At 51.7% G+C, this 8,696-nt stretch overlaps 1 protein-coding gene across 2 annotated transcripts in view; it reads right to left on the bottom strand.

The window, feature by feature from the left end:
- The window catches only part of kcnab2a (potassium voltage-gated channel, shaker-related subfamily, beta member 2 a), a 61,220-nt gene that overhangs the window by 52,302 nt on the left and 222 nt on the right, over positions 1 to 8,696 (bottom strand). The window lies entirely within an intron of this gene.

Genomic DNA, 8,696 nt, shown 5'->3' with positions numbered 1-8,696 from the left:
GCCTGCCGTCTGCACGGGCCGCTCAGAAGCGGCGATCCCTCACGCAGATCGATGGGAGGACGGCAGCTTAATGCACACGTTAATCAGCTGCTCCTTCAGCTCACCTCATCTATAGCCATACAGCACACAAATATAAAAGACGAGGCATTTACATCTGACATCTGTGTTTGCCTGCATCTCTTCACTGATGTGTAAGAGTATGGCTCACTGCCAGGTCCAAGCCTGAGGCATGGAGCATTCCTCTCTCGGGTCCCTCCCCCTCTCTGTGACCTCAATCCTGCAGGATCGCATGATTGGCTGCTTCGTTTCGCATCTCAGAGGCCCCTCCTCCCACAGTCTTTACAGTAACGATTATCTCTCACACAGGAAGTGACACATTTACATGGGTGGAGCTATAATGAGACAGTTGACATCTGCTGACCCCCCACCTGAGGTGACACTTATGAAGGAAAACCACTCTCAAATGAACCGTCTTGACTTTCTCATCACTGCGATTAATCAGCCAGTAAAAGATATTCAGTCTATATGATTTTCCATAGTCATAGTGTGAAGGCTGTGCTTGATGTGGTTACAGCGGTGCTTTTATTTGCCTTGGAGTTTGACGAAGGGATCACACCTGATCCGTGGGCCAAGATCATTAACCCCCCGTGTGCACATCATTAGCAGGGAAAGAAAGGGGAGATGGGGAGGAGGAGGGACGCCGTGAACAGCTGAGGAATAAAGGAAGTGATGAGAGGGATTTTTATAGCTGTAGACAGGACCATTCTGCCGAGGTTTGGTTAATTGTGTAGCGCCTGTGAAAATTCTCCTCCCGAATCTTCGTTTGGAGCTTCAGTAAAACAGTAACGTCCTGTGACGGACTGTGCTGGGGTTCAGAGTTAGCCGCTGACAGGAAGGGCTCGCTTTCAGACAGGCCTGCCGTGATCACGCCCAGAGCAGCTAACGACGCCGGCGAGCAGCCGACTGAACCTCACCGCACCAGCAGGTGCAGCCGCTGACTGCAGCTCTCACAAATCAGCCACATTAAAATTAATCTCATAAATGATTCTGCGAGGAACCTGAACTGGCTCACGGGCAGCGAGCTGATACTCTTTCCTCACTCACTCACGCACACACGCACACAGTCAGTCACACGCACACAGTCAGTCACACGCACACAGTCAGTCACACGCACACGCACACGCACACGCACACGCACACGCACACGCACACGCACACGCACACGCACACGCACACGCACACGCACACGCACACGCACACGCACACGCACACGCACACGCACACGCACACGCACACGCACACGCACACGCACACTCACACTCACACTCACACTCACACTCACACTCACACTCACACTCACACTCACACTCACACTCCTACAGATCATTTCCCCGCCCCTCCCTTCCCATGATCCTCTGAAGGTGACGCTGTGTTAACCCCGTGTAGCAGAGCCCGTGGCCGTGCTGGGGATCAGGCGGCCGTGCTGGGGGTCAGGCGGGTGAGCGGGTCTCTCCAGCGCCTCTCAGCTGCCCAGCTCGTGCCCGCCTCTGTGCCAGCCAGGCACTTTAACAACAACCCATTAATCCCACCGGTGCCCCACCCCGCCTGGCACCTGCCAAATCAGGACGGGCACACGGCCCACGCCAAGCAGCCTGGCCCCACGGCAGCACTTCTTCCAGTGAGAGATCAGCCACAGGGAGCTCAGAACACACAGACCGGGGGGGCAGCGTGAGCATGCAGGCCCTCACTGCGCCTGCGAAGGCGTCAGGGAATCTCACTGCCGTGGTGCAACTGAGCACCCCTGCGGAGTCCTGAGGGGGGTGATGCTTAGCCGGGTCTCAGCTGTGCGAACCGAACCATCGCATTCATGACAAAGTCCCTTTCTCTTGATTAATGGCCTATTTAAGAAGTGGGCCAGTTAGGCCAGGTTAAGAGCACAGAGAGTGCGCATGTGGAAAAGAATCCAAACAGCAGAGGCTGCTGAGTTACTGAGACTTTCTGTATAAATCTGTGTGTGCCGATTGCATCCATTGAAAACACTGCATACCAAATCACATGCATCACATTATGGGATCAGCAAACACCTTCACGTCAGGTGGCTCACGTGCTGTAACGGGAATCTACTGCGGCACTCTGTTCCAGAGTCCAGCAGCAGCATCTGCCTCCAAACCGCTCTGCCACACGGCTGCCATGAGGCTGGCAGGGTGTGAGTTACATTTCATTACGTTACTGTCATTTAGCAGACGCTCTTATCCAGAGCGACTTACAATGTTATCCACTTACACAGGTGGAAATATACTGAGGCAATTCTGCGTTAAGTACCTGGCCCAAGGGTACAGCAGCAGTGCCCCAGCAGGGAATCGAACCAGCAACCTTTTGGCTACAAGTCCTGCTCCTTATCACTACACTACATTTCTGCCCCTGCCTATCGGGTCCTTTATCAGTGTGCTGGGAGTTCTGGGAGTGTCTGGATACGACACAGAGCCCATTCCAGAGCTGTGTCTGCAGGCTTCAGGGGTTCCCCTCCTCTCACAGGTACAGCACCCCCGACCAAAAGCCTCCAGGGAGTTACTGTGTAACCTACTGATGTGAGACGAGGTGACCCACACCCTTCCCCAGACGAAAGGGGCTGAGAGCATCATGGAGGCTGCAGCTCGGCACCAGGTTCGATCTCTCCCACAGGGCGAGAACACAGCGGGTAAACCAAGGCATCGCAACACTCACAGCAGGCAAAAAGGCTCAAATCCCTAACAAGCACCTTGTGTGGGGAGTCTATGGTCCCACAGGTCACCGTGCACTTCATATGATACTGTGGCCTCTACCAGCCTCTATCGCCAAAGCACAAACCCCAAACACAGGCCCAAACGGGGACCGCCAGGGCAATCCAAACCAAGCCCTCGAGATCGAAACAGCTTCAGACCGGTCTACCTGACAATCAGGGAGACCCACAGAGCAGCATGGCGATTTGTGAAAGTGTCCCTCGTGAAAGCGTGCACAGAACACAGTGATTGTGAACACACAGGACTGCCTGTCTTTGTGCAGTGCTGTGGAGGAGGATCGTCAACCAATGGCCATTAAGCTGTCACTGACGTGCCATCCAATGGCGGGAGGCCTGGAGCAGTGTCTCTGAGCAGAAGGCAGTCTATACGCACATATTCATCAACTTCAGTAATCCAGCCGCCGCCATGGAGAGCATATTAATCAGTCTCAGTAACACAGTCCCCGTCGCATATTCACCTCAGACAGCTGACGGCGAGGCCGCCCCCATCACACAAACACACAACACTTTCAGCAGAAACGTTCATGCTCCTTTTACACGCATATGGTCTAACATCACGGCAGACCCTGCAGACATACTGTAGGTGTCACCGCATCGCCGCATCGGCTGGTGGAAATGCATCAGTCCTCCCACACAGCAGCCCTGTATTTCCTTTCCACGCTACGTTTAAGACACTTTTAAGCACGCTTACTGCGTGGTCATTTAAAGCAAAGTTCCTTCCTAAAATCAGATCTGAATGATGCTGTGGGTCACAGATTCAGAGTCCTCCCGCCCCCATCAGTACTGATCCCTGATCAGTTTCACCTTTTTTCACATAAGGGTTGATGGTTTAGATTAGGGTAGAGTAGGAATTTCATCTTTTTCCACATAAAAATTGAGGGTTAGGATTAGGTTAGGATATGGTAAGGTAGGTAGGGGTTTCACCTTCTTTCATGTAATGGCTGAGGGTTAGGATTATGATACCAGATCAGTTTTCGTGGGCGGCAGGAAGCACCCAGCGTCCCCGGCAGGAACAGACATACAAACGGAGCTCTCCCACTGCCAGGCCCTAAGCCATCTGGGCCCCCGCAGTAACACAGCACAGAGCCCAAGACACACTCCAGCACAGCCTCTCTCACCACACACTGCAGGAGAGAGGCTGTGGGAAGGCTTCCGTACTCACACACAGAAATAGACTTGGACAGATTCTGTTTGTGGGAACTGTTTGTGGCTGATTATACGATCGTTCGAGCCACGCAGATACGCTAATGAATGTGATCAAGAGGAGCGTTGCAGGAGATGACAGAGTTCAGCCTCTCTCTCATTAACCCCTCCCACCAGAGGCACCAGGACTGCCTCCGAGAGGCCGCAACAGTCAGACCCCTGCAGTAACCACTCCCAGAATAAACCCGGCACGCCGTCCAGCTGAGGGGATCAATCTGATCTGAGATCTGTCCTGAAAAATGCTGCCTCAGTGTAAGATAGTGGTTGGGTACTACGACGATTTCAGTAATGGCTGCCTGCCCTGCATGTTCCACAGGGTCTTCTGCTCCGACAGGCCAGAGTCAGCTACAGACAGGTGCAGATGCACGGACACAACAACAGCCGTGTCGTCCGTTTAGCCCTGGTCACCTCCCTGTCCCTCCACAAGGAGGCACTCTCCATTCTCTCCCCAGGTCCCTGAATGGTAGGTTGCCTCCCCTGAGCTGGGTCAGCAGTCACTAACCTCCTTCCATCACCTTGACCGCTTCAGACTGTACCTGGAGCAGTAGAGTTACTAACCTCTCTCTGTTGCCTCCTGAAGACTCACTTCTTTAGACTGTTCCTGGGACAGCAGCCACTCCCTGTGGTATCCTTCTGAAGGCTCCCCGTCTCAGACTCTGTTCATCCAGCCTGGGTCTGGCCTTACCTGCAGGCTGAACTATGACCTGAGCTAGGAGTTACCTTTTTTAATGGAAGTGCCAGCTGATGACTAGTTAATTACGTCAGTTATATAGGGCCATACTACAGTTACTTTGAGAGATCAGATGGCTTCTTGCTTATTCAACGTTTTTATTAAACAGGTTAAATTTACCTTAAAAAAACCGAACAGGTGCTGTACTGTAAATTCACTGCATCTCTGATAATGCTGTAGACAGGGAGCCTCTGAGGAAGGGTTAATATACCAGTTCACACTTCTACTCATAACTGTGTCAGTTTACAGGTGAGAATCTACACAACATAAGCGTTCAGCTGCCTTTTCAACTCTTGCTAAGAGAGGAAAACCACCATCCTTCTAGGCAGGAAAGTGAAGAACTGCTTACTAATGCAGTAATGTAATTAGTCTGGGCTTATCATTTCCAATCAGAGGAAAACTGAAACGTCTTTCTAATCAGCCAACATCAGCGAGCAACATTTAAGCAAACTCAAATTCACACCTTTACAAATTTAGCCGCGGTGCAGTCCAGCTCTGAGTCACAGAGCAAAGGCTGACATCAGAGCCTCTAAACATGTGAAAACCACAGAAGGAAGACAGATACAGAAACAGCGCACTGAGGGTGTGTCTTCACGCACGTCTGCGGGTCATCTGAAGACACACATGCACAGAGCTGTGCCTTCCTGCCCACTCTGCAGCAAACCAGCGCAAGGGGGGGGTCATGGTCCGCACCAGCGGGCCCGTCTGCAGCTCTCACCGGCAACAACCAACCCGAGCTGTAAACCGTACCCCAACACCCCACCCCAAGCAATCCACCACACCCCAACACCCCACCCCAAGCAATCCACCATACCCCAACACCCCACCCCAAGCAATCCACCACACCCCAACACCCCACCCCAAACAATCCACCACACCCCAACACCCCACCCCAAACAATCCACCACACCCCAACACCCCACCACACCCCAACACCCCACCCCAAACAATCCACCATACCTCAACACCCCACCCCAAACAATCCACCACACCCCAACACCCCACCCCAAGCAATCCACCATACCCCAACACCCCACAACAAGCAATCCACCATACCCCAACACCCCACAACAAGCAATCCACCATACCCCAACACCCCACCCCAAACAATCCACCACACCCCAACACCCTGCTTCTGCAGTCCAAAAGGCCTGCACCTCATTTCAACACCCCAACCCAAGGAATCTACCAAAATGGGCCCCGGAGAGCACCCCACCCCGGGCCTCAGTCCCTTCACTCTGCAGGAAAATGCTCCTTACCAGCACAAACAAACGCTCTATAAAGGCCCGATTAGAGGTCCTGCCAGGATCCACAGAACACTGGGTCACACCGTTTGGGTTTCTTTCACTGAGTCCTTTCTTGTTTGTGATCTGACAGATTGTTTGAGACAGCCATTCATTGTTTTATTTAATGTTTCAAAGGAAAAGATTCCCCTAGGAGTACACTCACATTGTGGTGCTTTAAAACACTTTAAGGTAAAACACTTGGCAGGTGATTGGCCACAGTACATTTGCATTGCATAGTGCTACTTTAATACACATTATGTACACCAGCAGTGGGGAGATATTCTATTAAGCTTATTTTGACTATACAGGTGGCTGCAAGTTCACCAGCAGCCACAGAACACTGAGGCCTCCACCTGCCTGCTGGCTCAGGCTGACCGGGGCGGGGCTGGGCTTGGTTAGCATTTGGCAGAGACTCTTCCTGTGAACGCCAAAACTGCTGCTGGACGTGCTGTTGGTGGGCCAGTAGGGGGCAGTCTTCCTTCTGAACCAAGCCGAAAACCAACACCCCAGCACAGTAACATGGACACTGCCGTGGGTACACTGACCCATCTTTCAAACGGGTCCTTAGTACGCCACCACCCCAACTCACTGTGGTCCCATAGAACCTTTTTATCAAGGTTCAAACTGGAATTTTATCAATTATACTAATTTACCGATGAATTAATTTACCAATTATGCAGCAGTGAATCTCCACCCTTCTGCACCATCTGTGATGAATACTCTGGCGTGAAGCCACAGCTGTACAGGCAGGCACCATACACCGGTGGTGCAAGGGAGCACCGGACGCTGCTTCTCTGTTCGAGCTGCGTTTCTGGATCCATCTGACGGTTCGTTTTAAATGACTGCGATGGTCTGCTTGCACACTCTGCCAAGATCGGCAGCGTTCTCAGCTCTGCTGCAGGCTGCCCTGGCCCCCGCACCCATCACAGCTTCCTATCCTTCCCATTCACAAAGAAAACAAACTCACCAGGCGTGCGGGGAACCAATACAGCAGAGTCCACTTCCTGACTGAACAGAAATCTTTTGTGAGACCCAAATATATGAGCCGTTAACGAACACTCCTTAAACAGCCCTCAAATAAAAATGAGAAACGTGAAACAAAACACGCTGCAAAGTACACGATCAAAAAGAAACGTATACCAACGCGTGCGACCCGTGCCATTAAATTCAGCTGCTGCTGAAGACTGAAGTTAAGAGACGCAACGCAGATGGAAGTGCACGTCACAGAGGAGTGCAGCAGACAGACAGCGGAGGCACTCCTGACCTTTCAGATGTGAAACACGCCAGCACTGACCCATCCTTTCTGCAGAGCCGCACACTCCACCATCACAGTTTATAAATCAGAGGGAACATTTTCACGAAGCAAGCGAAAACAGGCCCCCAGGGCTGCGGGACGTTCTGCCGCATGGACAGAGTTACAGCGCTGTAATCCGCTGGTGCCGCTGCAGAAACAGCAGGCTTCAGTTCAGCCTAAACTCAATCACCTTCTTCCCTCTTACGAGGACGCGTTCCACCAAAACTGTGATGACAGCATTCACAAACACACCTGCCCATGAGGCCTCTCTTCCCCAAACTCAATACACGGCAGTGTATTGAATTTCCTGTTCATTGAATGTTAGATAGACATGAAAAAAAAATACTTCTTAAATGTTGCTTAATCTTGAGGACCCTCTTCCAACCACTGTAATAGCAATGTAATAGTTGAGCCTTCACCTGCACAGATGTGAAACCAGGACAACGCAGGACACCGACCCTCTCTGGTTGTGTATTATGATGCACTGAGTTTCGACCAGCATGCAACTCTGCCACGGACTTTCGCCGCTTTCCAGAATGCCTCGCGCCAATCCCTTGCAGCGTCGCAGCGCTGCCACGAGGAGGGGGGGGCGTCCTTGGTTTATTTTAATGAAAATGATCCAACCAGACTGCGAGCCACAGCAGAAAAGGACACCGGCTGCCCGCCCCACCGCGTTCCACTGCAGCATGCTGAATAATTAAATGTGCTTCGAAAATATGTGATTGCACTTCAAGAGCCTTCCCTGAGGTCATAATCACGCCGAAAAGTCAGCGCTCGGATGAAATATGATGGAGGCTGACTGCGGCGGAGCCCTCTCTCAGAGCGAGCAAATTGCACGGGTACAGCAACCGTCAGCAAGTTAGACTGCCAGGTAACGACTCAGACGCAGTGCAAATACTACTGCTAATAACAGTAATGATTAAACAAATAAACGGCATAGAGTCTGTAGACCGTCAGAGCCGAGAAACGCGCTGCTGCACTGACGATGGCGAGATGGAGCAGACCGGTAATCGCAGTCAGTGAGCTCGCTAAATGGCTAAGCTTCAGATCAACGTGGCTCAATGGCCAAGCTAAGATGACACAAAAATACCGCTCCGCCATGCAGTATAGCAGCACAGCTTTAAAACTTTGCAGAGCCAACGTTATGCGCAATAGCTACACGTTCTCTTGTAACTGATCATCTACCTACAGCTGCACCAGCACGCACCAATTACCAAACCTCAGCCCAGCTAGGCAAGTATCCAATGCGGCAGGTTTGGGCTAATTCATAGCGCATTACGCACACACACCTGATGAAGCCCAGTGGGATACAGTTAGCCTTAGATCGCGAGGTATGCGTCTGTGTAGTCTTACATAGCGCTAAAAATAAAGGTTTCGCATCAAGAAAAAATAGACTGCTTGCTG

This window comes from Megalops cyprinoides, chromosome 6 (assembly GCF_013368585.1).
Source record: "Megalops cyprinoides isolate fMegCyp1 chromosome 6, fMegCyp1.pri, whole genome shotgun sequence".
Taxonomy (NCBI): domain Eukaryota; kingdom Metazoa; phylum Chordata; class Actinopteri; order Elopiformes; family Megalopidae; genus Megalops; species Megalops cyprinoides.
This window is presented reverse-complemented; position numbering and strand designations above follow the sequence as displayed.